This window comes from Idiotropiscis lumnitzeri, chromosome 5 (genome assembly GCF_059441095.1).
Source record: "Idiotropiscis lumnitzeri isolate Australia: NSW breed Sydney's pygmy pipehorse chromosome 5, RoL_Ilum_1.0, whole genome shotgun sequence".
In the NCBI taxonomy this organism is placed as follows: Eukaryota; Metazoa; Chordata; class Actinopteri; order Syngnathiformes; family Syngnathidae; genus Idiotropiscis; species Idiotropiscis lumnitzeri.
The window spans coordinates 4,873,859-4,886,459 of record NC_142395.1 but is presented as its reverse complement, the minus strand read 5'-3'; the positions used below and the strand labels follow the sequence as shown (position 1 = coordinate 4,886,459).

The 12,601-nt window shown below is 42.7% G+C and overlaps 11 non-coding genes across 11 annotated transcripts; all 11 read right to left on the bottom strand.

Moving 5' to 3' along the window:
• Positions 1-232: 232 nt before the first annotated feature.
• Positions 233-351, bottom strand: LOC148336166 (5S ribosomal RNA). Its single transcript, XR_015843587.1, has one exon. It is a non-coding gene; the product is annotated as a 5S ribosomal RNA (ribosomal RNA).
• A 1,009-nt stretch (positions 352-1,360) lies between these two features.
• Positions 1,361-1,479, bottom strand: LOC148336165 (5S ribosomal RNA). The gene has a single exon (XR_015843586.1). It is a non-coding gene; the product is annotated as a 5S ribosomal RNA (ribosomal RNA).
• A 1,009-nt stretch (positions 1,480-2,488) lies between these two features.
• Positions 2,489-2,607, bottom strand: LOC148336164 (5S ribosomal RNA). The gene has a single exon (XR_015843585.1). It is a non-coding gene; the product is annotated as a 5S ribosomal RNA (ribosomal RNA).
• A 1,009-nt stretch (positions 2,608-3,616) lies between these two features.
• Positions 3,617-3,735, bottom strand: LOC148336163 (5S ribosomal RNA). The gene has a single exon (XR_015843584.1). It is a non-coding gene; the product is annotated as a 5S ribosomal RNA (ribosomal RNA).
• Positions 3,736-4,744: 1,009 nt separating this feature from the next.
• On the bottom strand, positions 4,745-4,863 carry LOC148336162 (5S ribosomal RNA). Its single transcript, XR_015843583.1, has one exon. It is a non-coding gene; the product is annotated as a 5S ribosomal RNA (ribosomal RNA).
• A 1,009-nt stretch (positions 4,864-5,872) lies between these two features.
• Positions 5,873-5,991, bottom strand: LOC148336161 (5S ribosomal RNA). Its single transcript, XR_015843582.1, has one exon. It is a non-coding gene; the product is annotated as a 5S ribosomal RNA (ribosomal RNA).
• A 1,009-nt stretch (positions 5,992-7,000) lies between these two features.
• On the bottom strand, positions 7,001-7,119 carry LOC148336160 (5S ribosomal RNA). Its single transcript, XR_015843581.1, has one exon. It is a non-coding gene; the product is annotated as a 5S ribosomal RNA (ribosomal RNA).
• A 1,009-nt stretch (positions 7,120-8,128) lies between these two features.
• On the bottom strand, positions 8,129-8,247 carry LOC148336159 (5S ribosomal RNA). Its single transcript, XR_015843580.1, has one exon. It is a non-coding gene; the product is annotated as a 5S ribosomal RNA (ribosomal RNA).
• A 1,009-nt stretch (positions 8,248-9,256) lies between these two features.
• Positions 9,257-9,375, bottom strand: LOC148336158 (5S ribosomal RNA). Its single transcript, XR_015843579.1, has one exon. It is a non-coding gene; the product is annotated as a 5S ribosomal RNA (ribosomal RNA).
• Positions 9,376-10,384: 1,009 nt separating this feature from the next.
• LOC148336157 (5S ribosomal RNA) lies at positions 10,385-10,503 on the bottom strand. Its single transcript, XR_015843578.1, has one exon. It is a non-coding gene; the product is annotated as a 5S ribosomal RNA (ribosomal RNA).
• Positions 10,504-11,512: 1,009 nt separating this feature from the next.
• On the bottom strand, positions 11,513-11,631 carry LOC148336156 (5S ribosomal RNA). The gene has a single exon (XR_015843576.1). It is a non-coding gene; the product is annotated as a 5S ribosomal RNA (ribosomal RNA).
• Between the last annotated feature and the right edge of the window lie 970 nt (positions 11,632-12,601).

Here is a 12,601-nt window from a genome sequence, read left to right as displayed (position 1 = left end):
GGCTCCGGAGCCACAGTCAAGTCTCCAGACACGCATTTGCAAATTGCCACACGCATTTGCGAGTCGTCCACGGCGAGACTGTAGCAACACCCAAAGGCAGAGGACGCCGAATGTTGGCATTTTGTGCTCTCAGCCTGTCAGGCGAATATGTGGAAATTTATAAAAAAGCAGCTCGCATACTTGCTTACATTTGTCAAAGTTATTTTTATTTATTTATTTTTTGCGGTGCAAAAGCTTACAGCACCTGGTATTCCCAGGCGGTCTCCCATCCAAGTACTAACCAGGCCCGACCCTGCTTAGCTTCCGAGATCGGACGAGATCGGGCGTTCTCAGGGTAGTATGGCCGTAAGCGAGAATTCCCTCCAACATTTTGCATTTTATACATGTGGTCTTTATTGTGGCAAATACTTCAATCCAAAAATACGTAACAAGAATCTGAAACTATAACCACAGTCACAAATGTGTCACAACAATCTACAATGCATGATTGAAGTCACAGATATATGACAAATATCAGCAAATGTGTACAATGATTTGTTGGCACATACACATGGTTAAATGCGGACAAAAATCCGTAGATGGGCGACCTGTAAAAACGGGACCTTTTGATTGGCTGTGTTCTTACAGGTGACGTTTGCTACAGTCCTGCCGCGGACGACTCGCAAATGCGTGTGCTGATTTGCAAATGCGTGTCAGGAGACGTGTGTGGCTCCGTAGCTACACATTCGGACCACATGGGGGCACTAATATTATACCAGCCCCGTACCACCAATATATACACCAATAACTTGGGGGGGCGTTCACTGCTATCCACCCATGGTCATGTACCATTTATTTGACATTATTTAAATTAAATTGGAATAAATGGAAGAATAAAGTGGAACTAATAAAATAAGAACCAATGATATAACCAGTGAAGCTAAAAAAAATGAATGAAGCTTCTCCACACCTGCTAATTGCGACATTAACTATACTTCCCTTTATTGCATTCAGTAAACACCATTTTTTAAAATTGATTCATTAACTTTTTATTTAGTAAACACTCACTGCACCAACCCAACCGGACTGCATCGGGTCATATGTCTGCTACACCTGTAGACTCCGAGGGTACCCTTTTGGTCAATGTGTGGCTCCGGAGCCACAGTCAAGTCTCCAGACACGCATTTGCAAATTGCCACACGCATTTGCGAGTCGTCCACGGCGAGACTGTAGCAACACCCAAAGGCAGAGGACGCTGAATGTTGGCATTTTGTGCTCTCAGCCTGTCAGGCGAATATGTGGAAATTTATAAAAAAGCAGCTCGCATACTTGCTTACATTTGTCAAAGTTATTTTTATTTATTTATTTTTTGCGGTGCAAAAGCTTACAGCACCTGGTATTCCCAGGCGGTCTCCCATCCAAGTACTAACCAGGCCCGACCCTGCTTAGCTTCCGAGATCGGACGAGATCGGGCGTTCTCAGGGTAGTATGGCCGTAAGCGAGAATTCCCTCCAAAATTTTGCATTTTATACATGTGGTCTTTATTGTGGCAAATACTTCAATCCAAAAATACGTAACTAGAATCTGAAACTATAACCACAGTCACAAATGTGTCACAACAATCTACAATGCATGATTGAAGTCACAGATATATGACAAATATCAGCAAATGTGTACAATGATTTGTTGGCACATACACATGGTTAAATGCGGACAAAAATCCGTAGATGGGCGACCTGTAAAAACGGGACCTTTTGATTGGCTGTGTTCTTACAGGTGACGTTTGCTACAGTCCTGCCGCGGACGACTCGCAAATGCGTGTGCTGATTTGCAAATGCGTGTCAGGAGACGTGTGTGGCTCCGTAGCTACACATTCGGACCACATGGGGGCACTAATATTATACCAGCCCCGTACCACCAATATATACACCAATAACTTGGGGGGGCGTTCACTGCTATCCACCCATGGTCATGTACCATTTATTTGACATTATTTAAATTAAATTGGAATAAATGGAAGAATAAAGTGGAACTAATAAAATAAGAACCAATGATATAACCAGTGAAGCTAAAAAAAATGAATGAAGCTTCTCCACACCTGCTAATTGCGACATTAACTATACTTCCCTTTATTGCATTCAGTAAACACCATTTTTTAAAATTGATTCATTAACTTTTTATTTAGTAAACACTCACTGCACCAACCCAACCGGACTGCATCGGGTCATATGTCTGCTACACCTGTAGACTCCGAGGGTACCCTTTTGGTCAATGTGTGGCTCCGGAGCCACAGTCAAGTCTCCAGACACGCATTTGCAAATTGCCACACGCATTTGCGAGTCGTCCACGGCGAGACTGTAGCAACACCCAAAGGCAGAGGACGCTGAATGTTGGCATTTTGTGCTCTCAGCCTGTCAGGCGAATATGTGGAAATTTATAAAAAAGCAGCTCGCATACTTGCTTACATTTGTCAAAGTTATTTTTATTTATTTATTTTTTGCGGTGCAAAAGCTTACAGCACCTGGTATTCCCAGGCGGTCTCCCATCCAAGTACTAACCAGGCCCGACCCTGCTTAGCTTCCGAGATCGGACGAGATCGGGCGTTCTCAGGGTAGTATGGCCGTAAGCGAGAATTCCCTCCAAAATTTTGCATTTTATACATGTGGTCTTTATTGTGGCAAATACTTCAATCCAAAAATACGTAACTAGAATCTGAAACTATAACCACAGTCACAAATGTGTCACAACAATCTACAATGCATGATTGAAGTCACAGATATATGACAAATATCAGCAAATGTGTACAATGATTTGTTGGCACATACACATGGTTAAATGCGGACAAAAATCCGTAGATGGGCGACCTGTAAAAACGGGACCTTTTGATTGGCTGTGTTCTTACAGGTGACGTTTGCTACAGTCCTGCCGCGGACGACTCGCAAATGCGTGTGCTGATTTGCAAATGCGTGTCAGGAGACGTGTGTGGCTCCGTAGCTACACATTCGGACCACATGGGGGCACTAATATTATACCAGCCCCGTACCACCAATATATACACCAATAACTTGGGGGGGCGTTCACTGCTATCCACCCATGGTCATGTACCATTTATTTGACATTATTTAAATTAAATTGGAATAAATGGAAGAATAAAGTGGAACTAATAAAATAAGAACCAATGATATAACCAGTGAAGCTAAAAAAAATGAATGAAGCTTCTCCACACCTGCTAATTGCGACATTAACTATACTTCCCTTTATTGCATTCAGTAAACACCATTTTTTAAAATTGATTCATTAACTTTTTATTTAGTAAACACTCACTGCACCAACCCAACCGGACTGCATCGGGTCATATGTCTGCTACACCTGTAGACTCCGAGGGTACCCTTTTGGTCAATGTGTGGCTCCGGAGCCACAGTCAAGTCTCCAGACACGCATTTGCAAATTGCCACACGCATTTGCGAGTCGTCCACGGCGAGACTGTAGCAACACCCAAAGGCAGAGGACGCTGAATGTTGGCATTTTGTGCTCTCAGCCTGTCAGGCGAATATGTGGAAATTTATAAAAAAGCAGCTCGCATACTTGCTTACATTTGTCAAAGTTATTTTTATTTATTTATTTTTTGCGGTGCAAAAGCTTACAGCACCTGGTATTCCCAGGCGGTCTCCCATCCAAGTACTAACCAGGCCCGACCCTGCTTAGCTTCCGAGATCGGACGAGATCGGGCGTTCTCAGGGTAGTATGGCCGTAAGCGAGAATTCCCTCCAAAATTTTGCATTTTATACATGTGGTCTTTATTGTGGCAAATACTTCAATCCAAAAATACGTAACTAGAATCTGAAACTATAACCACAGTCACAAATGTGTCACAACAATCTACAATGCATGATTGAAGTCACAGATATATGACAAATATCAGCAAATGTGTACAATGATTTGTTGGCACATACACATGGTTAAATGCGGACAAAAATCCGTAGATGGGCGACCTGTAAAAACGGGACCTTTTGATTGGCTGTGTTCTTACAGGTGACGTTTGCTACAGTCCTGCCGCGGACGACTCGCAAATGCGTGTGCTGATTTGCAAATGCGTGTCAGGAGACGTGTGTGGCTCCGTAGCTACACATTCGGACCACATGGGGGCACTAATATTATACCAGCCCCGTACCACCAATATATACACCAATAACTTGGGGGGGCGTTCACTGCTATCCACCCATGGTCATGTACCATTTATTTGACATTATTTAAATTAAATTGGAATAAATGGAAGAATAAAGTGGAACTAATAAAATAAGAACCAATGATATAACCAGTGAAGCTAAAAAAAATGAATGAAGCTTCTCCACACCTGCTAATTGCGACATTAACTATACTTCCCTTTATTGCATTCAGTAAACACCATTTTTTAAAATTGATTCATTAACTTTTTATTTAGTAAACACTCACTGCACCAACCCAACCGGACTGCATCGGGTCATATGTCTGCTACACCTGTAGACTCCGAGGGTACCCTTTTGGTCAATGTGTGGCTCCGGAGCCACAGTCAAGTCTCCAGACACGCATTTGCAAATTGCCACACGCATTTGCGAGTCGTCCACGGCGAGACTGTAGCAACACCCAAAGGCAGAGGACGCTGAATGTTGGCATTTTGTGCTCTCAGCCTGTCAGGCGAATATGTGGAAATTTATAAAAAAGCAGCTCGCATACTTGCTTACATTTGTCAAAGTTATTTTTATTTATTTATTTTTTGCGGTGCAAAAGCTTACAGCACCTGGTATTCCCAGGCGGTCTCCCATCCAAGTACTAACCAGGCCCGACCCTGCTTAGCTTCCGAGATCGGACGAGATCGGGCGTTCTCAGGGTAGTATGGCCGTAAGCGAGAATTCCCTCCAAAATTTTGCATTTTATACATGTGGTCTTTATTGTGGCAAATACTTCAATCCAAAAATACGTAACTAGAATCTGAAACTATAACCACAGTCACAAATGTGTCACAACAATCTACAATGCATGATTGAAGTCACAGATATATGACAAATATCAGCAAATGTGTACAATGATTTGTTGGCACATACACATGGTTAAATGCGGACAAAAATCCGTAGATGGGCGACCTGTAAAAACGGGACCTTTTGATTGGCTGTGTTCTTACAGGTGACGTTTGCTACAGTCCTGCCGCGGACGACTCGCAAATGCGTGTGCTGATTTGCAAATGCGTGTCAGGAGACGTGTGTGGCTCCGTAGCTACACATTCGGACCACATGGGGGCACTAATATTATACCAGCCCCGTACCACCAATATATACACCAATAACTTGGGGGGGCGTTCACTGCTATCCACCCATGGTCATGTACCATTTATTTGACATTATTTAAATTAAATTGGAATAAATGGAAGAATAAAGTGGAACTAATAAAATAAGAACCAATGATATAACCAGTGAAGCTAAAAAAAATGAATGAAGCTTCTCCACACCTGCTAATTGCGACATTAACTATACTTCCCTTTATTGCATTCAGTAAACACCATTTTTTAAAATTGATTCATTAACTTTTTATTTAGTAAACACTCACTGCACCAACCCAACCGGACTGCATCGGGTCATATGTCTGCTACACCTGTAGACTCCGAGGGTACCCTTTTGGTCAATGTGTGGCTCCGGAGCCACAGTCAAGTCTCCAGACACGCATTTGCAAATTGCCACACGCATTTGCGAGTCGTCCACGGCGAGACTGTAGCAACACCCAAAGGCAGAGGACGCTGAATGTTGGCATTTTGTGCTCTCAGCCTGTCAGGCGAATATGTGGAAATTTATAAAAAAGCAGCTCGCATACTTGCTTACATTTGTCAAAGTTATTTTTATTTATTTATTTTTTGCGGTGCAAAAGCTTACAGCACCTGGTATTCCCAGGCGGTCTCCCATCCAAGTACTAACCAGGCCCGACCCTGCTTAGCTTCCGAGATCGGACGAGATCGGGCGTTCTCAGGGTAGTATGGCCGTAAGCGAGAATTCCCTCCAAAATTTTGCATTTTATACATGTGGTCTTTATTGTGGCAAATACTTCAATCCAAAAATACGTAACAAGAATCTGAAACTATAACCACAGTCACAAATGTGTCACAACAATCTACAATGCATGATTGAAGTCACAGATATATGACAAATATCAGCAAATGTGTACAATGATTTGTTGGCACATACACATGGTTAAATGCGGACAAAAATCCGTAGATGGGCGACCTGTAAAAACGGGACCTTTTGATTGGCTGTGTTCTTACAGGTGACGTTTGCTACAGTCCTGCCGCGGACGACTCGCAAATGCGTGTGCTGATTTGCAAATGCGTGTCAGGAGACGTGTGTGGCTCCGTAGCTACACATTCGGACCACATGGGGGCACTAATATTATACCAGCCCCGTACCACCAATATATACACCAATAACTTGGGGGGGCGTTCACTGCTATCCACCCATGGTCATGTACCATTTATTTGACATTATTTAAATTAAATTGGAATAAATGGAAGAATAAAGTGGAACTAATAAAATAAGAACCAATGATATAACCAGTGAAGCTAAAAAAAATGAATGAAGCTTCTCCACACCTGCTAATTGCGACATTAACTATACTTCCCTTTATTGCATTCAGTAAACACCATTTTTTAAAATTGATTCATTAACTTTTTATTTAGTAAACACTCACTGCACCAACCCAACCGGACTGCATCGGGTCATATGTCTGCTACACCTGTAGACTCCGAGGGTACCCTTTTGGTCAATGTGTGGCTCCGGAGCCACAGTCAAGTCTCCAGACACGCATTTGCAAATTGCCACACGCATTTGCGAGTCGTCCACGGCGAGACTGTAGCAACACCCAAAGGCAGAGGACGCTGAATGTTGGCATTTTGTGCTCTCAGCCTGTCAGGCGAATATGTGGAAATTTATAAAAAAGCAGCTCGCATACTTGCTTACATTTGTCAAAGTTATTTTTATTTATTTATTTTTTGCGGTGCAAAAGCTTACAGCACCTGGTATTCCCAGGCGGTCTCCCATCCAAGTACTAACCAGGCCCGACCCTGCTTAGCTTCCGAGATCGGACGAGATCGGGCGTTCTCAGGGTAGTATGGCCGTAAGCGAGAATTCCCTCCAAAATTTTGCATTTTATACATGTGGTCTTTATTGTGGCAAATACTTCAATCCAAAAATACGTAACTAGAATCTGAAACTATAACCACAGTCACAAATGTGTCACAACAATCTACAATGCATGATTGAAGTCACAGATATATGACAAATATCAGCAAATGTGTACAATGATTTGTTGGCACATACACATGGTTAAATGCGGACAAAAATCCGTAGATGGGCGACCTGTAAAAACGGGACCTTTTGATTGGCTGTGTTCTTACAGGTGACGTTTGCTACAGTCCTGCCGCGGACGACTCGCAAATGCGTGTGCTGATTTGCAAATGCGTGTCAGGAGACGTGTGTGGCTCCGTAGCTACACATTCGGACCACATGGGGGCACTAATATTATACCAGCCCCGTACCACCAATATATACACCAATAACTTGGGGGGGCGTTCACTGCTATCCACCCATGGTCATGTACCATTTATTTGACATTATTTAAATTAAATTGGAATAAATGGAAGAATAAAGTGGAACTAATAAAATAAGAACCAATGATATAACCAGTGAAGCTAAAAAAAATGAATGAAGCTTCTCCACACCTGCTAATTGCCACATTAACTATACTTCCCTTTATTGCATTCAGTAAACACCATTTTTTAAAATTGATTCATTAACTTTTTATTTAGTAAACACTCACTGCACCAACCCAACCGGACTGCATCGGGTCATATGTCTGCTACACCTGTAGACTCCGAGGGTACCCTTTTGGTCAATGTGTGGCTCCGGAGCCACAGTCAAGTCTCCAGACACGCATTTGCAAATTGCCACACGCATTTGCGAGTCGTCCACGGCGAGACTGTAGCAACACCCAAAGGCAGAGGACGCCGAATGTTGGCATTTTGTGCTCTCAGCCTGTCAGGCGAATATGTGGAAATTTATAAAAAAGCAGCTCGCATACTTGCTTACATTTGTCAAAGTTATTTTTATTTATTTATTTTTTGCGGTGCAAAAGCTTACAGCACCTGGTATTCCCAGGCGGTCTCCCATCCAAGTACTAACCAGGCCCGACCCTGCTTAGCTTCCGAGATCGGACGAGATCGGGCGTTCTCAGGGTAGTATGGCCGTAAGCGAGAATTCCCTCCAACATTTTGCATTTTATACATGTGGTCTTTATTGTGGCAAATACTTCAATCCAAAAATACGTAACAAGAATCTGAAACTATAACCACAGTCACAAATGTGTCACAACAATCTACAATGCATGATTGAAGTCACAGATATATGACAAATATCAGCAAATGTGTACAATGATTTGTTGGCACATACACATGGTTAAATGCGGACAAAAATCCGTAGATGGGCGACCTGTAAAAACGGGACCTTTTGATTGGCTGTGTTCTTACAGGTGACGTTTGCTACAGTCCTGCCGCGGACGACTCGCAAATGCGTGTGCTGATTTGCAAATGCGTGTCAGGAGACGTGTGTGGCTCCGTAGCTACACATTCGGACCACATGGGGGCACTAATATTATACCAGCCCCGTACCACCAATATATACACCAATAACTTGGGGGGGCGTTCACTGCTATCCACCCATGGTCATGTACCATTTATTTGACATTATTTAAATTAAATTGGAATAAATGGAAGAATAAAGTGGAACTAATAAAATAAGAACCAATGATATAACCAGTGAAGCTAAAAAAAATGAATGAAGCTTCTCCACACCTGCTAATTGCGACATTAACTATACTTCCCTTTATTGCATTCAGTAAACACCATTTTTTAAAATTGATTCATTAACTTTTTATTTAGTAAACACTCACTGCACCAACCCAACCGGACTGCATCGGGTCATATGTCTGCTACACCTGTAGACTCCGAGGGTACCCTTTTGGTCAATGTGTGGCTCCGGAGCCACAGTCAAGTCTCCAGACACGCATTTGCAAATTGCCACACGCATTTGCGAGTCGTCCACGGCGAGACTGTAGCAACACCCAAAGGCAGAGGACGCTGAATGTTGGCATTTTGTGCTCTCAGCCTGTCAGGCGAATATGTGGAAATTTATAAAAAAGCAGCTCGCATACTTGCTTACATTTGTCAAAGTTATTTTTATTTATTTATTTTTTGCGGTGCAAAAGCTTACAGCACCTGGTATTCCCAGGCGGTCTCCCATCCAAGTACTAACCAGGCCCGACCCTGCTTAGCTTCCGAGATCGGACGAGATCGGGCGTTCTCAGGGTAGTATGGCCGTAAGCGAGAATTCCCTCCAAAATTTTGCATTTTATACATGTGGTCTTTATTGTGGCAAATACTTCAATCCAAAAATACGTAACTAGAATCTGAAACTATAACCACAGTCACAAATGTGTCACAACAATCTACAATGCATGATTGAAGTCACAGATATATGACAAATATCAGCAAATGTGTACAATGATTTGTTGGCACATACACATGGTTAAATGCGGACAAAAATCCGTAGATGGGCGACCTGTAAAAACGGGACCTTTTGATTGGCTGTGTTCTTACAGGTGACGTTTGCTACAGTCCTGCCGCGGACGACTCGCAAATGCGTGTGCTGATTTGCAAATGCGTGTCAGGAGACGTGTGTGGCTCCGTAGCTACACATTCGGACCACATGGGGGCACTAATATTATACCAGCCCCGTACCACCAATATATACACCAATAACTTGGGGGGGCGTTCACTGCTATCCACCCATGGTCATGTACCATTTATTTGACATTATTTAAATTAAATTGGAATAAATGGAAGAATAAAGTGGAACTAATAAAATAAGAACCAATGATATAACCAGTGAAGCTAAAAAAAATGAATGAAGCTTCTCCACACCTGCTAATTGCGACATTAACTATACTTCCCTTTATTGCATTCAGTAAACACCATTTTTTAAAATTGATTCATTAACTTTTTATTTAGTAAACACTCACTGCACCAACCCAACCGGACTGCATCGGGTCATATGTCTGCTACACCTGTAGACTCCGAGGGTACCCTTTTGGTCAATGTGTGGCTCCGGAGCCACAGTCAAGTCTCCAGACACGCATTTGCAAATTGCCACACGCATTTGCGAGTCGTCCACGGCGAGACTGTAGCAACACCCAAAGGCAGAGGACGCTGAATGTTGGCATTTTGTGCTCTCAGCCTGTCAGGCGAATATGTGGAAATTTATAAAAAAGCAGCTCGCATACTTGCTTACATTTGTCAAAGTTATTTTTATTTATTTATTTTTTGCGGTGCAAAAGCTTACAGCACCTGGTATTCCCAGGCGGTCTCCCATCCAAGTACTAACCAGGCCCGACCCTGCTTAGCTTCCGAGATCGGACGAGATCGGGCGTTCTCAGGGTAGTATGGCCGTAAGCGAGAATTCCCTCCAAAATTTTGCATTTTATACATGTGGTCTTTATTGTGGCAAATACTTCAATCCAAAAATACGTAACTAGAATCTGAAACTATAACCACAGTCACAAATGTGTCACAACAATCTACAATGCATGATTGAAGTCACAGATATATGACAAATATCAGCAAATGTGTACAATGATTTGTTGGCACATACACATGGTTAAATGCGGACAAAAATCCGTAGATGGGCGACCTGTAAAAACGGGACCTTTTGATTGGCTGTGTTCTTACAGGTGACGTTTGCTACAGTCCTGCCGCGGACGACTCGCAAATGCGTGTGCTGATTTGCAAATGCGTGTCAGGAGACGTGTGTGGCTCCGTAGCTACACATTCGGACCACATGGGGGCACTAATATTATACCAGCCCCGTACCACCAATATATACACCAATAACTTGGGGGGGCGTTCACTGCTATCCACCCATGGTCATGTACCATTTATTTGACATTATTTAAATTAAATTGGAATAAATGGAAGAATAAAGTGGAACTAATAAAATAAGAACCAATGATATAACCAGTGAAGCTAAAAAAAATGAATGAAGCTTCTCCACACCTGCTAATTGCGACATTAACTATACTTCCCTTTATTGCATTCAGTAAACACCATTTTTTAAAATTGATTCATTAACTTTTTATTTAGTAAACACTCACTGCACCAACCCAACCGGACTGCATCGGGTCATATGTCTGCTACACCTGTAGACTCCGAGGGTACCCTTTTGGTCAATGTGTGGCTCCGGAGCCACAGTCAAGTCTCCAGACACGCATTTGCAAATTGCCACACGCATTTGCGAGTCGTCCACGGCGAGACTGTAGCAACACCCAAAGGCAGAGGACGCTGAATGTTGGCATTTTGTGCTCTCAGCCTGTCAGGCGAATATGTGGAAATTTATAAAAAAGCAGCTCGCATACTTGCTTACATTTGTCAAAGTTATTTTTATTTATTTATTTTTTGCGGTGCAAAAGCTTACAGCACCTGGTATTCCCAGGCGGTCTCCCATCCAAGTACTAACCAGGCCCGACCCTGCTTAGCTTCCGAGATCGGACGAGATCGGGCGTTCTCAGGGTAGTATGGCCGTAAGCGAGAATTCCCTCCAAAATTTTGCATTTTATACATGTGGTCTTTATTGTGGCAAATACTTCAATCCAAAAATACGTAACAAGAATCTGAAACTATAACCACAGTCACAAATGTGTCACAACAATCTACAATGCATGATTGAAGTCACAGATATATGACAAATATCAGCAAATGTGTACAATGATTTGTTGGCACATACACATGGTTAAATGCGGACAAAAATCCGTAGATGGGCGACCTGTAAAAACGGGACCTTTGATTGGCTGTGTTCTTACAGGTGACGTTTGCTACAGTCCTGCCGCGGACGACTCGCAAATGCGTGTGCTGATTTGCAAATGCGTGTCAGGAGACGTGTGTGGCTCCGTAGCTACACATTCGGACCACATGGGGGCACTAATATTTATACCAGCCCCGTACCACCAATATATACACCAATAACTTGGGGGGGCGTTCACTGCTATCCACCCATGGTCATGTACCATTTATTTGACATTATTTAAATTAAATTGGAATAAATGGAAGAATAAAGTGGAACTAATAAAATAAGAACCAATGATATAACCAGTGAAGCTAAAAAAAATGAATGAAGCTTCTCCACACCTGCTAATTGCGACATTAACTATACTTCCCTTTATTGCATTCAGTAAACACCATTTTTTAAAATTGATTCATTAACTTTTTATTTAGTAAACACTCACTGCACCAACCCAACCGGACTGCATCGGGTCATATGTCTGCTACACCTGTAGACTCCGAGGGTACCCTTTTGGTCAATGTGTGCTCCGGAGCCACAGTCAAGTCTCCAGACACGCATTTGCAAATTGCCACACGCATTTGCGAGTCGTCCACGGCGAGACTGTAGCAACACCCAAAGGCAGAGGACGCTGAATGTTGGCATTTTGTGCTCTCAGCCTGTCAGGCGAATATGTGGAAATTTATAAAAAAGCAGCTCGCATACTTGCTTACATTTGT